This window comes from Pinus tabuliformis, chromosome 3_1, assembly GCF_031772625.1.
Source record: "Pinus tabuliformis cultivar Carrire ecotype Pingquan chromosome 3_1, CPIR1, whole genome shotgun sequence".
Classification (NCBI taxonomy): domain Eukaryota; kingdom Viridiplantae; phylum Streptophyta; class Pinopsida; order Pinales; family Pinaceae; genus Pinus; species Pinus tabuliformis.
In genome coordinates this window covers 88,140,853-88,160,022 of record NC_142301.1, presented here as the reverse complement: position 1 = coordinate 88,160,022, position 19,170 = coordinate 88,140,853, and the positions used below count along the sequence as shown (strand labels likewise).

The 19,170-nt window shown below is 38.1% G+C and overlaps 1 protein-coding gene across 7 annotated transcripts in view; it reads right to left on the bottom strand.

Moving 5' to 3' along the window:
- Positions 1–19,170, bottom strand: part of LOC149185909 (5'-AMP-activated protein kinase beta-2 subunit protein) — a 74,588-nt gene that overhangs the window by 38,143 nt on the left and 17,275 nt on the right. For 3 of the 7 annotated variants that reach the window (XM_089410835.1, XM_089410831.1, XM_089410836.1), the window contains one exon: positions 6,391–6,577. The exons of the other annotated variants lie outside the window; for them this stretch is intronic. The gene's annotated coding sequence lies outside the window, so the exon portion shown is untranslated. The remainder of the gene's footprint in view (positions 1–6,390; positions 6,578–19,170) is intronic. 7 annotated transcript variants of the gene reach the window in all.

The window sequence follows — 19,170 nt, the reverse complement described above, 5'->3', positions numbered from 1 at the left end:
AGGTTAGAGAAGAAGAAAAGAAGCAAAAGAAGGAAGATCCTCCAGATCTCTACTATGACTAAGTCAAACTCTTTACTTCAAGTCTTCTTTCAAGGTTTTGAGTAGGATAGGAGCATGTAGGAATAAAATAAAAATTGCATGGCTAGAAACATCTTCTAGAATCTAGAAGCATGAAGTACATAGAGTTCTAGATATTCATGAAGAAGTAGCATTTATAATAAGAACAAAATGCATGGTTAGAAATATCTTCTAGAATATAGGAGCATGGTAGATATAGCTCAAGATATTCATGTAGATAGAGCATTCCTAGTATAGGACCTCATCCACGATGAAAGAAAATTGATCATGATTAAGAATCTTAGAAGACCTCCATCATCAAAGGAAAATAAACATTGGCAAGTCAAGGGTCTTTAAGATCCTATGATGGAATCTTCAAAAGAAGGTTCATGAACCAAAGCAGATGTCTCATTGGGAATCCCATTCATGGGATTCAAGACAAGGATGATATGCAAGCAAGCTAAGATGAAGCAAGAAGAGCCACACCAAGAACAACCTAATCAAGCTAAGATGATCAAAGGAGAATCAAGATGAGGTATGTATGCATCAAATTTTAGTCATATTATCATTTGTATATTACTGAGTCATGGGAATAGTTCTATAAACATGATCAAGTAGGAAACAATCTCTTTCACCAATGACATGCTCAAAGGCATGTACTACAATGCAATAAAGGTCAACAAAAGGATAGGTTCACATAAGGAGTATACAATGCAATAAAGGTCAACAAAAGGATAGGCTCACATAAGGAGTATACAATGCAATAAAGGTCAACACAAGGATAGGCTCACATAAGGAGTATAAGATTGTTGACTAAGAAGCAAGAAGAGATGTTGACTAGTCCAAGAAGCAAGCAATGGAGAAGTGTTCTCAAGGAGCATAAGGTGGTTGACCAATTTATCCAAAGAGAAGCAAATGAAGAGAGAGATCAAGCATGTGAAGAACACCATGATCACCAAGAATCACTATTTGACAAGATACTTTGAAGATATCTTCCGAAAGAAGGCAAGACAACTCTGACAAAGGAAGGAAGGACCCTTAACACCTATGAAGGCCTTGGAGATATGAAAGATGCAGATCACTGATTCTATTCTACGAAGATGTCATGATGAAGCCATCCAGCAAAAGAAAAAGCACTGTTGAAGCAATATCAAGATGAAGTCATGATGGGCTACTAGGTCTAAGCATGTAAACAAGCAAGTACGACGAAGCATCCATGAGGAGAGTATTCTGGAGCATGGACAGATGACAAAGGAGTAGCCAGATGACAAGAAAACCTGATGTATGACAAGAAAGCCACTTTACACGAAGGAAGCAATGACATGACAAACCAGGAAGGAAAGTGATTGATGGATGGTGCCCTGCCTAGAAGAAGTTTGAACAAAGACTTCATGACATCAAAGAAAGGAAGGAGATCAAGCAGCTGAAGGACCCATGGAGAAGAAGTTGTTGATGAATTAAAGAGTCCCTAGTTAAGAGGGAGCTCTGACAGGTCCCTGCTCAAGAGGGAGTTTTGGATCACCCCTAATTAAAAAGGAGTGACAATTGTGTTTTCTATTTCATGTATCATGCACAAGACCAGGACTAACAACCGTGACTCTAGATGAAGGTCATGATAGGAAATGTAGACACAAGATAGACACAACATTCTTGTCTTCACTTGAAAAGAAAGAATGGGAGGATTGGGTAATCATATGGCATCCAATACTCTTTGAGGATGTGTAGGGCATCCAAGACAAGAGTAGGCAAGAGGACCAATATTCGTTGAGGGCTGGGAACCCAAGACAAGAATAGTCCTAGAAGGTCATACTCAATGAACACCCAGGTGGGTATGTACCTTGAGAGACAATGACTAAGGTGTCTATAAGTCATTGGTCTCGCCAACATTGTGCTCTTATCTATTGAGAGATAGAGTTGTCAATCAAGGCCTTGCTGTGGAAACAATGTTCGTTATTATGATGTTATAACAGATGGATTGCAAATCCGGTTTCTCTTATGTGAATTCTTCAAGATTACTAATAGCCACACACCTTGTAATGTTGTATGAATACCTCCCTAGTTAACAGGGAGTGTTGAAGGAAATGTAACTAGGTTCGGTCTTCATAAATGTACTTTTGATATCTGTATTTATTCAAGAGAAGAAATATTATTTTTTATATTATTTGTCAATGAGTTTCTTGCTCATTGAAGTAGGTCAAGCATATGGTTAAGTGCTTCTTGGAAGGTCAATATATTTATAAGACCCTTAGAGGGCATGTCACACTATGTATAAGGTCAACGGAATACCTCCAAGACAAGTGCAAGTCCTCTCTATGCAACAAACGTCCTCCACAAGAAGCCATCCGAAGCAAGCATAACATGTCGTCCTGCAAACCATCCTGAAGTCGGTCTTCTAGTCGGCCTAAAAGGAGGGAGAGTCCTCTATATATAGAGGTTGTCCACTACACTATAACGCACTAATACATCTCTAAAATCAGCGAAGTGAAGTAGCTGAAAAAGACAAGGGAAAGCCTAGTCTAAAGGGTCACCAAGACAAGCGAAGCAAGGAGGAAGAAGGTCGAGGTGAAGAGGGTAAGTTTGCGGCATTATAACAGCTAGAGAACAGTGCATGAAATATTATTGTTTGGGTGAGAAATCAAATCTACAGACTCCCAAGCCTAGCAAAGGAGCCTATCTCTCTAGTGAAGGAAAAGGACCCTAATTCTCTAGGGTTCCTACCTCACGTGGGAAAAACTAGGGTAGCAAAACAGTATTACAGCCATACTTCCAAAAAGATCTCGTTTGGTGAAGGATAGAAGAGGAACATCTCACCTAGAAGGCTGACTCAAGGAAGATCTATCTCTAGACAAGAAACAAAGGAGGAGGACAAAGTGTTGGGGAGCAAAGTGACGGAATGAGGAATTCTATGTGTCGGGGAACCAAGTGCAGAAAAGAGGAAGGATTTGACTTGTGCTTGGAGGACATCCTAGTCAAGGGTCTAGGGTTTGGCAGTGATCAATAGGAAGCTTCAATAAGAGAACCTTACTAAAGGGTTTTCCTCTCTAAGAGAGAGAAGTTTTGGCCCTGATAGAGAGCCAACATTTATGTTCTTGTTTTTATGTTTTTGGTAGCAGTTTGATGAAGTACACACATATGCATTAATAAGAAGAAGAAGAAGATTAAGCTAACAAGAAAAAAGTAAAAAGACTCCACAAACTGTTATCGAATCAAGAAGAATCACACTACACCTATTTGCCCTAGATTCTTCAACAAGAAGTACAATACGAAGGATTACCTCAGTAAGAGGGAGAAGATTATGAAGAGTCTTTTGCTCCCACTGCTAGGCACCTCGAGCTAGGTTGTTGAGTCTTGTTTTCTCAAAGATCGATGTTGATCCAAATCTATAAGACAAAGTTGTTGAAGATGAACCCTTGATTTTACTACTATATGTTGATGACGTGTTTTTGTCAAGTGATGATGATCTCATTGTCCAGTTTATGAGGGAGCAGATTTTTTAATTTGAAATGAAGGATCTGTTGAGAAATCTAGGGCATCAATAGTTGGGTGATTTCCCTATTTAAGATAATTGCTTGTGATAGTCTTTTTACTTCTTGAATTATTATTATGTTCTTTTCATCAAGACAATTACCAAACCATGAACAATAAGGAGACAAGAGACAGTAGATAGGCTTGTCAGCCAAGGCCAAAACCTCTCACTCTTTGAGAGGAAAACGGAAAACCCAAATGAAATTCTTCTTATAGATCTTTAATTGAAGAATACCAAGACCATGATAATGACCCTTGACACTAGAGTCCTCCCAAGACCAAGTCACTAGCCTCCTCTGGAACCCTGCTCTTCCTCTTCTCCTTCTCGGCTTCCTTCAAAATTTCGGCCTCTCCTCGTTGTTCTACAACTCCTTTCTTCACAGCAGAAACCCTAGATCAGATTTGCCACTTGAATAGACTCCTCCTTGAAGGAGATTCTTTTCCTCTCTTACTCGGCTTCCTATAGCGAAGATTTCCACCCAAACAAGAGCACTTAGGTATGATTGCAACCTTCAATCTATCCTTGCCAACTTTGGTCCTACAACTTTCGCACGTGTGAGGGTAGTCTAGCCCAAAACAGTCCTCCAATGATGTCCCTTCCTTTCACTATCCTTCCTTCGTCCCTTCCTGCTCTTTAGGGTCCTTCTTAGATGATTTGTGCACTTATGATAGTAGGCTTGTTTCACTGAATTGCTTGTCTCCAAATGAGGACGAGCACTGGTATATATAGTCGTTTGTCCATGTCATTTAGGCCGACATGATCTCTAGAATAGGTGGACTTCATCTTCTAGAATTCTCCCTTCGTTGTAGGTCGACTTGATGAGGGCTAGTGACAAGGTCTTGGAGGATGACTTTACATAGACAAGTATGACTCTTTACAATGTGTAACATGTCTTCATTACATGACAATGACTCTTTAGACTTTTATGACTAGATGACAATATCCCTAAGGGTTCATAATGGGAGCCTCAACTAAAAATAAAATCTCTTGCTCATGAAACCCATGATGCAAACATTACAATAATTTTATTTTTTCTTCTTTACATCTCTTACATAAAATCACAATTACATGTCATTATGAAGACCAAACCTAGTTACACTTTTCAACAGGATCTAGGCCTAATGCATTACTACCTAGGATTGTGGCACAAGCTTGGTGGATTTTTTGTTGAGATCCTTCAAAAGTTTGGCATAATGGGCTGCAAGTCCATAGACTCTCCCATGGTAACAAATTTGAAGTTGCAAGACTCTGATTTTGACTTGGTTGATTCCCCCATATATCATCGACTGATCAGCTTGTTGAACTGATATTTGCTATGTTGTGAACACCTTGAGTCAATTCTCGGTTAAGCTCCAGCATGTATGTTGGATTGCAGCGAAACATATATTGAGAATCGAGATATTTACGTCACACCTTTGTTTATGGATTGAATGGTGAATTGCAGTTGCATGGATTTACGAATTCTGATTAGGCCAGATCCACCGAAGACAAGAAGAGCACTTTTGAATGTTATTTTAATCTGGGTTCTGCAATGATATCATGGAAAGCAGGCCTCTGTTGCACTTAGCACAGCTGAAGCTTGTTGGAAATGTAACTAGGTTTGATCTTCATAAATTGTCATTGTGCTTATATCAAAATATATTTTGTAAAAGCAAAAAGAATAAAAATATTATTATTATTATTATTATTATAGTCATAGCATGTTCATCATGCTTCTAGGGTTTATTGAGTCAAAAAAAAATATTAAAGTCAAAAGAATATATTTGAGTCGAAGTCCCATTTGGACTTCTTGGAAGAAAATAAAGAAAATTTTGTAATGAGTCAAAATAAGTCGAAAATTCAAATGTGTCCTCCACAAGACCAAGTCGCCTTAAAGAGGCACCTATTCGACCCCCTTGGAAGTGTATAAATACAAGAAGAGTTCGGCCTCATTTGGATCCATCACCACTTCGATTTCTATAAAAGAAGAAGAATGATTTCAGTAATAAGTCAAAGGGGGGAGAGAGAGAGAGAGAGAGAAAGCGAAGTCAAAGAAGAGAAAATCTTATTTGCTGCCCTAATCTGTTCACACGTGCAAGTTTTTCTGCAGTTGTTACAGTGCCGAAATTTCACGGACGAGATTTCAGGCAGTCTGAAATTTCAAGGATTGGCCAGAATTCAGATGTTTGACCAGCATTGACTTTGTTGACTTTGACCAGCAAGAAGAAGAATTCAAGGAGGGCTGACTTGGGGCATTTGTGGAAATTTTGGTCTTGGTTTTAAGTCTTGGATATGTCACTTTGATATGAATCTATAAGAACAGGAATTTTTTGGCTTTTCCCCTTTGTGGGGTTTTTGCCCTGGCTTGGAGAACTTAATTTCTTGTGTTCCTTTGTTTCTTTGTGATCCTCATGTACATTTTGGTAATTGCTTGATGAAGAAGAACAAAACATAATAATAAGAAGCCAAAAAACACTCACAAGTAATTATCATGACATAGAAATCAACCCTAATCTATAGCACATTGATTTCTCAACATGGTATCATAGCTAAGGTGAGGAGAAAGGCAATTTGAAGATCACATTTTGTTGGCACAATCATCTCACTCCTAAGGCACTCTTACATCAGCTACAATGAAGGACATCATTTGCAACAACTATACTTATTCTTGTAGACAAAAGAAGAAAATCCAAAGTCATCTCTCTAAATGGAAGTATCTCTCTCTCTCTCTCTCTCTCAAAGACATTTTTACAGTTACAAAAGGATTTCTACTATTCTGGAAGATAGCATTATAGAAAGTCAAGTATCAAGAAAGCAGTGTGAATTACCTTTTCTGAGTTAAAAATCTGAATTTCTATCTCTGTGGAGAAGCCCAAACTGTTATATACAAGATCCAAGTTTGTTTGCTGAGTCCAAATCTACAAGTCTGAATTTGTTGAAGAATAAAAGTTTGACCATACTATACAGGTCCGAGGAAATGACAAATCTGAATCTTATTGTCCAAGCATAATATCTCTGTGAAGAAAGTAGACAACTTCAAAAGAAGTTTGAGTTATGTCTCAGTGTCATAAGCACTATATAGACCAAATCCATTCTTTGAAGAATCTGAAGCAAGTCCAAATTAGTCATCACTATGGAAGCAATCAGTAGTGACCTGAAATCCAAATAGAGTAACCAGAAGTTTGTGATATATGGAAAAGAAGGCCGAGACTGTGATAAGAGGTATCCAAACCCTCTTATGAGACATCCATCAGAACCATATATGACAGTGACAACATTTTTTGTGAGCTACAAGAACAAACTATTCATAATGTTTTTCTACAGCACTACAGTCTTCTATGGATAGTTTACATCAACTCTCAAGAAATAGCAAAGACAAGAAGCATATACAATAGATCTGAAGCTGTGATAATGACATCTGAAATTGTTATGGCACTCAAGACCTGAAATTTTTGTGGCATTATGATTATGTGACATCCGAAGTATACTTTTCTCCAAGCTATAACCCTAAAGAAAGTCCAAAATTAGTTCTACTTCTGTAACAAATGACGAGTATGAAAGAAGTCCATCTTGTTGTCTGAGAGGCACTATGACATAAAACTACATGTTTGTTGCAACATTTAATTTCAGAGAACTCTTCTATGAACAGGCATACAAAATATATCTCTGCAACAAGATATCAGATGCACAAGTATGAGGAGCAGTGACGGTATCTTCCTTTTAATACATAAACATGTTGAAAAATGTGTAACTAGGTTCAGTCTTCATTAGTATGAAATGTATTCTTGTATATATAAAATGAAAAAGAAATTATTATTATTATTGGAGCATGGGCTTCATGCTTAAGTTCTTTTATTTTATAGGTCAAGCACCCATTGAGTGCTTCTAGGGTTTGTCATAGGTATAAGAGGCATTTTCATATATGGAAGACCCTATGGGCACATTGTAAATTGTAAAAGAAAATTTATTGTCTTGAAAATGTCAAAATACCTCCAAAATCAAGTCGGCCAACATGAGTTGTCAAGTCAGCCTAAGTGAAGAGACATGTCCACCCTTGAAGGAAGCCTATATATAAGAAGAACTCATCCTCCATTTGGATCATTCACTCACTCATCTCTCATACGAAGGAGGAAGCAGCAAAAGGACGAAGAAAGAAGTGCGAAGAAGAATTCGAAGTGTTTTGTGTCTCTCTACTTACTTCAGGGAATGCGAAGTTAGGGTTTCTACACTGGGAAAGTCTAGAAGTTCGATTTTGGAAGAAGCAAGATCTAGAAGGCAAGCGAAGGTCTCTTAAGGTTTCCTTCTAGACCTAAGGCTCAAATTAAGGCAAGTGAGGTCAAGGGAAGAGCATCAAGAAGGAGATCGAAGTCTCCTACTGAAGCAGCAGCAAGTGCAACAGTTGTTGGGGCAAAATTTCGGGTTTACTGAGAAGGTCGAAGATATTGCAGCAGGAGGTCGAGGAGGCCTTGATCTTGGAGGGTACTTGTCTGAGTCTAGATCATGGTATTCGTCAATTGAAAGATCTAAAAGATAAGAAGAGATTTTACGAGTTTTCCCCTCAAGAGGAGGGTTTTGGCCCTGGCTTGGAGCCTACATATTGTGCCATTGTTCTTACTATTTTGGTAGCTATTTGATGTTTTGCATATTGAACTAACAAAGATCAAAGCTAATAAGTAAAAAGCTAACACAAGTAGTTATCAAGCAAAGAGAATTAACATATATATTGCCCTACTGAATTCTCAACATGGTATCAAAGCTTTGGTTATCTAAGGGCATCATAAAGATCTCCTCTACAATGAATAAGGTCATCAAAAGGATTGCAAGCCCTCTCAAGAAAGGCATCAAAGAGGTATGAAGTCTCATATTATCTTCAAAGAAGGAATCAATCATAGTAAAAGATGAAGGACTCTTCTCTACTCTCTCTGGAACATTTCAAGACGAAGACATCTGGGTGATTGATAGCAGTGCAACAAGGCACATGACTGGTCACTCTCACCAATTGAAGACCTTATCAAAAGGAAAATCCGCATACTCTGTGGAACTTGGAGACAACAAGAGTTATCCTGTGAAAGGCATTGGATCATCATCCATAAAGCTAGAAGATGGAAGCAAGATCCACCTCAACAACATTCTGTTTGTTCCAGGTTTGCACAAAAATCTACTTTCTATTTCAAGCTTAGAAGATAAAGGAGATAGAATAGTGTTCATTGATGGAAAAGTAGTTGTTTGGGCAAAAGACTCAAGCATAGAAAAAGCTAAAGTAATTGGTATCCGAGAAGGAAGACTCTACAGATTGATATCTCCTATAAATAATGCCCTAGTTCACACTATAGTTCCATACAATCCCGAACAAATGGAGTTGCAGAAAGAAAGAACGGGTCCATTGAAGAAAGTGTAAAAGCAATGATACATGATCAAGGTTTACAGAAGTTTCTATGGGTTGAGGCAACTAAGACAACAGTCTACATACAAAATCGATGCCCTCACAGATCTCTAGACAACAAAACTCTTGAAGAAGTGTTCACTGGGAAGAGGCCATCTGTCGATCATCTCCGCATCTTTGGATGTCCTATGTACATTCATATACCAAAAGACAAAAGAAAAAAGTTGGATCCTTCCGGTGTGAAAGGTATATTTGTTGGGTATAGTAACTCATCGAAAGCCTATAGAATCTATATGAAAGATGGACATCACATTGAAGTTAGTCATGATGTCATATTTGATGAAAGCATAGCATTCAAAAAATCAAAAGAACTTTCTATAGACTCTGATGACGAAGAACTTCCTATGTTTGAGGAAGAAGTTGATAAGGAAGAAGAATCTCACCATGGAAGAAGAATCTCACCATGATGAAGAAGGACCTAGTGAACCTATTCAACCGGTGGTCACTCAAGAAACAAGGAAAAGACCTAATTGGTTGAAGTCTACACTACTTGATGTAGAAGGTCATGGAGCAGCACAAGGATCATTTAGAGAAAATAAAAGACCCAAGAGATACTCTGGGTACGCTGCATACATGACAAAATTAATAGAAGCAGAACCATCCACTTTTAAAGAGGCTATAAAACATCAAGAATGGAAAGATGCCATGAATGAAGAATATCAATCTATAATGAAGAATGGAGTATGGGAGATTGTAACGAGGCATGAAGACAAATCTGTAGTTACTTCCAAGTGGATCTATAAGATCAAGCATGCAGCCGATGGAAGCATAAACAAGTATAAAGCAAGATTTGTGGCAAGATAGTTCTCCCAACTTGAAGGCATCGACTATGAAGAAACTTTTGCTCCAACAGCAAGATACACAACAATTCGAGCATTAGTCTCTCTTGCAGCATCGATGGGATGGAACTTTCACCAAATGGATGTCAAAATTGCATTTTTGAATGGCACAGTGGATGAAGAAGTCTACATAGAACAACCCTTGGGATTCGAAATCAAAGATAGGAAGGCATATGTTTGCAAATTAAAGAAAGCATTATATGGCCTCAAGCAAGCACCAAGGGCATGGTATGCTAGAATGGATGCATATCTACAAAGACTAGGCTTCACAAAAAGTTATGTTGACTCAAACCTCTATATTAAGGTTGTAAACAATGAACTTGTAATCATTCTTCTATATGTAGATGATCTTCTCTTAACAGGTGTAGAAGGTCGAATTGAAGAATGTAAGAAGCAATTGGCAGCAGAATTTGACATGAAGGATCTGGGGCTAATGCATTACTATCTGGGACTAGAAGTCTGGCAGGAACCTAATGAAGTCTATTTAGGTCAAGGAAAGTACGTGATCGAGATTCTGAAGAAGTTCAACATGATGGATTGTAAAGAGATGACTACTCCAATGATCACAAACTTGAAAAGACTAAGGAGTTTCGAATCAAGCCCTATGGATCCTTCCAGATATAGACAATTGATTGGCTCATTAATGTACTTGGTGAATACTCGTCCAGACATATGTTTTGCAGTAAATATACTTAGTCAATTCCAAGTGGAGCCAAAGCATGATCATTGGATAGCAGCAAAACATATCCTAAGATATCTGCAGGGAACCATCAACTATTGTCTGAAATATGATAGAAGGAATAATGTTCAATTGATTGGTTATACAGATTCTGACTGGGGAGGCAGTGAACAAGATGGAAGAAGCACTACAAGAGGATGTTTTAGTCTGGGATCATCTATGGTCTCATGGATGAGCAGAAAACAAAACATTGTTTCCTTGAGTAGTGTTGAAGCATAATATGTTGCAACATGTGAAGTTAGCCGGGAAGTAGTTTGGTTAAGGAAGTTGTTGTCTGACTTATTTGAAGGACCGATGAACCCTAAAGTGATACGTTGTGATAACACAAGTTGTATTCGTTTGTCTGAGGACCCAATGTTTCATGGGAAGACAAAGCATATCAACAACAAGTATCACTATATACGAGAGCTAGTGCAAAATGGTGTGGTGCAACTACAGTATATCTCCACTGATGAGCAAGTAGTTGACATATTGACAAAATCACTTCCAAACAAGAAGCTTGTATACTTAAGGGACAAGCTAGGTTTGGTGGATTGGGCCTCTCGGATTGAGAGGGAGGGATAGACACAAGCATTCTTGTCTTCACTTGGGAAGAAAGAATGGAGGGTTGGGTAACCATTTCACATTCGATACTCTTTGAGAATGTGGTAGGGCATTCAAGATAAGGGTAGTCGTGGACCAATATTCTTTGAGGATTAGCTACCCAAGATAAGAATAGTCCAACGAGAGGTCATACTCTGGGAACACCTAGGTGGGATATGTACCTTAGAGAGACAATGATGTTGGTGTCTACACATCATTGGTCTCGCCAACATTGTGCTTTGATCTCATGGAGAGATAGAGTTGTTAGTCAAGGCCTTGCTATATAACAATGTTGGTCATTATGATGCTAGACAGATGGGTTACCAATCCGACTCTTCGGATTGAGAATGACCATGTACCTTCTATGAATACCTCCCTAGTTAAGAGGGAGTGTTGAAAAATGTGTAACTAGGTTTGGTCTTCATTAGTATGAAATGTATTCTTGTGTATATAAAAAGAAATTATTATTATTATTGGAGCATGGGTTTCATGCTCAAGTTCTTCTATTTTATAGGTCAAGCACCCATTGAGTGCTTCTATGGTTTGTCCTAGGTATAAGAGTCATTGACATATATGGAAGACCCTATGGACACATTGTAAATTGTAAAAGAAAAATTATTCTCTTGAAAATGTCAAAATACCTCCAAGATCAAGTCAGCGTACATGAGCTGTCAAGTCGGCCTAAGTGAAGAGACATGTCCACCCTTGAAGGAAGCCTATATAAAAGAGGAACTCATCCTCCATTTGGATCATTCACTCACTCATCTCTCATACGAAGTATGAAGCATCTCTCATACGAAGGAGGAAGCATCAAAAGGATGTAGAAAAAAGTGTGAAGAAGAAGTCGAAGTGTTTTGGGTCTCTCTACTTTCTTCTGGGAACGCAAAGTTAGGGTTTCTGCATTCGGGAAGTCTAGAAGTTCAATATTGGAAGAAGAAAGAGCTAGAAGGCAAGCGAAGGTCTCTTAGGGTTTCCTTCTAACCCTAAGACTCAAATTAAGGCAAGCAAGGTCAAGGGAAGAGCAGCAAGAAGGAGATCCAAGTCTCCTAGTGAAGCAGCAACAGTTGTTGGGGCAAAATTTCGGATTTACTGAGGAGGTCAAAGATATTGCAGCATGAGGTCGAGGAAGACTTGATCTTGGATGGTATTTGTCTAATTCTAGGTCATGGTATTCATCAATTGAAATATTAAATGATAAGAAGAGATTTTACAGGTTTTCCCCTCAAGAGGAGGGGTTTTGGCCCTAGCTTGGAGCCTACAAACTGTGTCAATGTTCTCACTGTTTTGGTAGCTGTTTGAGCATATTGAACTAACAAAGATCAAAAAGTTAATAAGTAAAAAGCTAACACAAGCAGTTATCAAGCAACGAGAATTAACATATATATTGCGTTACTAAATTCTCAACAAACAAAGGATCTATCAATGAAGCTGACCTATCTGAACAACCATGACATTACCAACAGATAATAGGAATATGACATCCTAAAGACTGAATTCATCTTTGTGCCTAGCTTGAAGGACAAAGGACTAAAATCAATGAGAAGATCATATGAAGAACTAGTTATGGGCAAAATAAAATTTGAAGTTTGAATGTCTCTGTGAAGCAACTCAATGAAATTTCCGAGGTTGAAGGAGTTGAGGCACCTTTGTTGAAGAATGTTAGCACTTGACAAGGTAAGGTTGTAGAGGTATGTACAATTTTTGTGTGCATTTCATGATCCATGTCACCTATATTAAGTTTACTAGATCATGGTGATGATCTTTGAAAATAGTAAAAGGGTCTGCATAAATATAGACTAAAGATAGTGAATATTGTTGATTTGGTAGCACACCAAGAAGATCACTATATATGAAGTCTAGATCAAGAAATGAAGTGGATAAAAGGCATGTCAACAAGTATGATTAGCGTTTTGTAGTTAGCAACATGCTTGTAGTGTTTTGCAATTATTATTTGGTAGGTCTTTGATGGCTATGAAGAATTTAGGGTTTGTAAACCCTTGCTAAAATTTGAATTAGGAAACCCTAGAATAGAAACCCTAACTAACCATTTTTGTTGTAAAAAGAAAACCTAGTTTTTGAGAATGACAGGATTGACATCATGCTGATGAGCAGACAAAGCTAATGAAAAGGTTCAAGTTTAAGAGGAAGTTGACTCACTTCAATAGGATAAGTACTATTTCTTTAATTGTTATTGATATTATTTTTGCCTATGCACACTTTGTCTCTTTGTTCTTCCATAGTCTTCTAATAAAGGTTGCAGGTCAAGGCAAGATTTATCTAAAGCTTGACTAGCAGAAGGAAGAAGTGGAGGAACATGGCAAAACATGAAGATGAAAAAGAAGGGGGCAGTTTGAAGTTTACATCAAAGAAGTCAATTATATGACAAGAAGTTCACTTATCTCCGATGGGAAGGAGTTGTAAAGATCCTAGATGAATACTATACTTAAAGCTTGAGAGAAACCCCAGAGAAGCTTGTGACCAAAAGTGATGATGATTGATCTAGGGCAATGTCCTTAAGCAAGAAGTTGAAGATTTTTGGTAGTTGATTGGTTCGTTCCAGGAACATTTTAAAATTAACAGTATTGACGTAGATAGATTGGAAGTTGAAGAATATGAAGCAAAACTTTGTTGCAATACGAAAATAGACCACGCAAAAGGAAGGTTGACCTAAGAGGGAGCGAGCAGCTGAATTTGACATGAAGAATCCCACATCTTGACTAGAGGCTATTTTGATTAAATGATGCCTTGTTTGGGATTTGGTTTGACTCCCTGGAAAGGACATATCGTAGAAGCATGTGTAGAAGTTGATATTGATGTATCGACAATTGTTTGGTTTGATTTGATTTGGGAGCACATCAATTGAGTGGACAGCATTGATGATGGCTTGGAAGAGCATGAGGGCAAAATTTTGTTATGTAAGGAAGAAGGCATGTGCTAACAACTGTGAGGAAGTTTGACTCGTTGAAGATGATAAATGAACCATTTGATGACAAATTTGCATGAAGATTGTCAAGATTCAGGAAGGTTGAAGTTCAATATAATGTGATGTTAGGAGTAGAAAAACCCCGCAAGCTACTACTAAGATCTCCACGGAAAAATAAGTAGTTGATGAATGAGACAAGCTGAAGCTACTACTAGTCTAGTTATGTCTCCCCAATTGAGAGGGAGTAAGGATCTCCTCCCTAGTTGAGGCGGAGTGATGGTGGACACTATATTCTCCATGTGTCATGCACTAGACTAGGACTAATTCGTATGTCTAGTGAAGGCACTGGTAGGGAGAATGGAGGATTGGATAAGCATCTAGGACCGATACTCCTTGAGGATTGGGAATCCAAGATAGGAGTAGTCCCAAGGACCGATACTCTTTGAGGATAGGGCAGGGTATCCAAGATAAGAGTAGTCCTGAGGAGGATCGATATTCTTTGAGGATTGGGAATCCAAGATAAGAATAGTCATGTAAGGACACACTGGTGAACATCTGGATGGGGTATGTGCCTTGAGAGGCAGTGGTGGTGTCCTCCAAATGTATGCCTCCCAACATTGTGCTCTAATCTAGTGGAGAGTTAGAGCTTGTCAGTCAAGGCCTTGCTATTTTGTAATTGACAATGTTGGTTATGATGATGATGCTTGATGATGCTTATCAATCCGAACTCTTCTTATGAGAATATTTCAATTTGAGAGTATCCATGGTATCCCTTTGTGTAATTATGAATATCTCCCTAGTTAAGCAGGAGTGTTAGAAGTGTAACTAGGTTCGGTCTTCATAAATTGTCATTGTACTTATAAAAAATATATTTTGTAAAAGCAAAAAGAAAAAAAAGAATTATTATTATTATTATTATTATTATTATTCTAGTCAAAGCATGTTCTTCATGTTTCTAGGGTTTATTGAGTCAAAAAAAAATTATTCTTGAGTCAAAAGAATGTATTTGAGTCAAAATCCCATTTGGACTTCTTCGAAGAAAAGAATAAAAAAAAATATTACGAGTCAAAAAGTCAAATTTTTCCTACACAAGACCAAGTTGGCTCTCCTACAAGTCAACCTTGAAGAGGCACCTATTCGACCTCTTGGGAAGCGTATAAATACAAGAAGAGTTTGGCCTCATTTGGATCCATCACCACTTCAATGTATGTGCAAGAAGAAGAACAATTTCAGCAATAAGTCAAAGGAGAGAGAGAGAGAGAGAGCAAAGTCAAAGGAGAGAGAGAATCTTATTTTCTGCCCTAATATGTTCACACGTGCAAGTTTCTCTACAACTATTACAGGGCTAAGATTTTAGGGAGGAAGAAATTTCCAAGATTGGCCAAAATTCAGATGTTTGACCGTCATTGACTTTGTTGACTTTGACCAACATTGACTTTGTTGACTTTGACTATCAAGAAGAAGAATTGAAGGAGGGATGACTTGGGGCTTTCTGGAAGTTTTGGTCTTGGTTTTGGGTCTTGGACAAACCACAATTTGCAAGTCCTTGATTGAGTAAACCAGATGCAATTCGAAGTTTATCTCTAAACTAAACATACTTATCATTACCAATTGCTTTTGTTATTATGTTAGTAGTTTGCTTTACTGTAGGACAATAATAAATGCAAATATCTTCATTATCAAACAATTGTCTATTGTATTGGTGATGAGGTTCAAGACTAGGTTCTTCACCATCTTGTCACAAAATAGTGAGGTTGGTGTTGTTTGTTAAAGTTGAACCAATATCCTTCATAACCACATTGCCTCACAACTTGTATTGATGGTTACCTTGTATTCTACGTTAGTGGAGGACAAGGGAACTCTAGGTTTTAGCTTACTTTGCTATGAAATCACCCCTAAACCAAGAATGAACACATAACTTGTTATTGACTTCCTTGTATCAATTGATCAGACCCAATTGGAATCAGCGTATCCTACTAGCATGGAGTCGACAAATCTTTGATATATAATGCCAACGTTAAGGGTCCCTTTGACATGTCGAAGAACTTATTATGCAACTTGCTAATCTACCTCTTGAGGCTTAGTCATGAATCAAGAAGGACAACATACTACAAAACATAGGTTTGATTGAGTAGTAATAAGACAAATCAAACATCCTACCAATTGCCTATATAATGGCTCATTGACAAATGGTGAGTTAATCTGAGATGAGAGTTTTATCCCAACTTCCATAGTTGTAGATGTAGGATTACATTCATTCATTTGAATTCTTCTGAGAGAGCTATGGCATACTTGACTTGTGATAGCAATATAGTATGATCAGAGTGCCAAAATTCTACACCTAAACAATAACGAAGCAGGCCTAAATCAATTATTTAAAAGTTATTACAAATATCAAATTTCACCTATTGAATCATGTCAATACTTCTACTGGTGATGGAAAAGATCATCAATAGAGACAATTAGGATTAGTATGCCATTACCATTGTTTTTGACATTGAGAGTGGGTTTAGAATGACTTTTTTCTGAATCCAAAAGTTCTAAGATATTGATCAAGTTTGACACATCAAGCTTATGGAGCTTGTTTGAGCCCATACAAGCACTTTATCAACTGACAAACCATATGTTCCTTTTTGGAAACCTTAAATCCTTTTGTTTGCACCATGTAAACCTCATCATTCAAGCCTCCATTCAAGAAGACTTTTTTAACATCCGTTTGATATACCCTCCATCCAAAATGAGCAACATTGGAGATAACCCCCACAAGGTTACCATCTTACAACGAAGCCAAAATTTTCTTCATAGTATATCTCTTCCTCCTACGCATATCCTTTGGTGACATGACATACTTTGTATTTATCCAAATAACCAATTGACCTATACTTGATCTTAAAAATTAATTTACAACAAATGGTTTTCTTTTTTGGAGACAATGTTGATAGCGCCCAAGTCATGTTTTACATTAATGCATCATATTTCACCTTCATGGTAGCTTCCCATTTGGGTTTTCCTTTGCCTTCTTCATTTGTGCTAGGCTTAAATACTTGCAAAGCTTTAAAAGTTAGAGCAAAGGTATATGCTCCCTACCTTGCACAATTTGTTTTCTCAATCATGTAGACCAACCTTCTATTTCTATTAAAATTGGCAACTAGGGTCAAACTTCATGTGGGTCATCTTATTTATGGCAGCTGATATTTTTCGTGGATTCCTCTCGTCGAAAGGTGTAGGATTGATCTAAAGATCATCCGATTCCGACATATATTTATGGAGATATGAATTTGTTTGTAAATACTTAACAATTTGTCAAGGTCGGCCAACAAGATAAAGTGTGTGGCACAACCCCAACTTAACCTCAACGATTCATATAAAAGGAAGATACCTTGTGGCAGTATTTCACATCATCTCAACACACATCTTCTCTCTCCTAATCTCATTGGGCCAGCGTAGGAGCAGTCTCTCTCACACATGCAAGAAGAAGGATGAAATTTCTGTTTAGGCCAACATTCACTATTTCTAGGGCAATGTTGACTTTCTGCGTAGTGTTGACTGTGCAGGGCTGCTGGAGAATGCGTTGACCAAGTGTTGTCCTGCGCATGTTGTTTGGGTGCTGCGTTGATCAGCGTTGACTAGTTAGCACTGACTGCAGGCTGTTGATTTGTTGACTATTGTTTTGACCATTGATTGAGGGCTGTTTTGGGCTGCTGATGTTTGCTGTTGAAGACCGAGTTCTTCAAGGTTGACTTGAGGTAAAAAAAGAGTTGTTTGACTAGCTTTGACTTCGTTGGTTGCTGATATATTATTGCTAATATAAAATCACAGATTTGTGATATTGTACTATCTCTCTCTGCTGAATTATTGAAGAATATAGAAGAATTGGTCAAAGGGTTTCCCACATTGGGGTTTGTCCCTGGGTAGCCGCCACATCTGGTGTCTCTTGTCTTGGCTTGTCTTTTGTCGATTTATTTATGTTCTATCAGCATTTTACTTTATGTTAATGTGATTGCTAAACTGTGAAATTGACATTGGGGTAATAAGAAGAAATTGAAGTAAATTGATCTAAACATAGAACATACCATAACTTAACATGGTATCAGAGCTAAGGTGAAGGCAAAGCCCAAGCAAGAGTAAGAGCAAGAGTAATCACCAAAGACTGTTGGAAAAAGTCTTGAGATTTCTTGGGTTCCTCATCATAGTTCCTCGTCGAAGACAAGCTCCGTGAGAAGTCTGACTATCACGGATGGAAGATGTCTCTCGATCTGACATTGGAAGAGCAGGAAGTGTTGGACTATGTGAGAGGCAGAATTATAGAGCCTCCATCAAACGCATCGGCTGCTACAAGGAACAAGTACACTAAGGGTGAAGTCAAAGCGAAGAAGATCATCCGCGACTCTATTGACATGCGCCTAGTGGAATACGTTTCCGAGCTAAACACCTCCAAGGAGATCTATGATAGACTGGTAAGCTTGTTTAAAGTTAGTGATGCAAATCAAGTTTTGTTAAAATAAGCTGAAGGAAATTAAGAAGGGCAAAGATGAGGATATGCAATCCTACTTCTTAAGGATCATCGAGATCAAGAATGACCTCCTATCGATTGAAGAAGTCATTCCTAACAGGGAACTGACTATCACAACTCTTGGAGGGCTCTCATTTGAATGGTATGTATTTAGAACCACTCTTCTTAACAATAATATAATCCCGGGATTTGAGGAATTGATGGCGAGATGCATTCAGGAAGAGACAAGGATGGAAGAGCAGGAAATGCCTTCATTTAAAGGCAACCCCACTGCTTTCTCCTCTCATGCTAAAAGGAGAAATAATTCCGGGTCTAAATCCAAAGGAAAGGCTGGATCGAAAGGTGGAAGGAAGGGAAGATGTTTCGCTTGCAATAAATTTGGCCACTATGCGAGGGAGTGTCCAAATAGGAAGGACACATCTCATGACGATGATCAAAATCACTCCCGGGGCAATTCCAACCACAATCAAAGGAATGGCAGGTTCAATGGCAAAGGAAAGAGGAATGTCGGAAATCAAGGAAGTGGTCAACCCTCCAAGAAAGCAAGGAACTCCAGGTATGAATCTAAT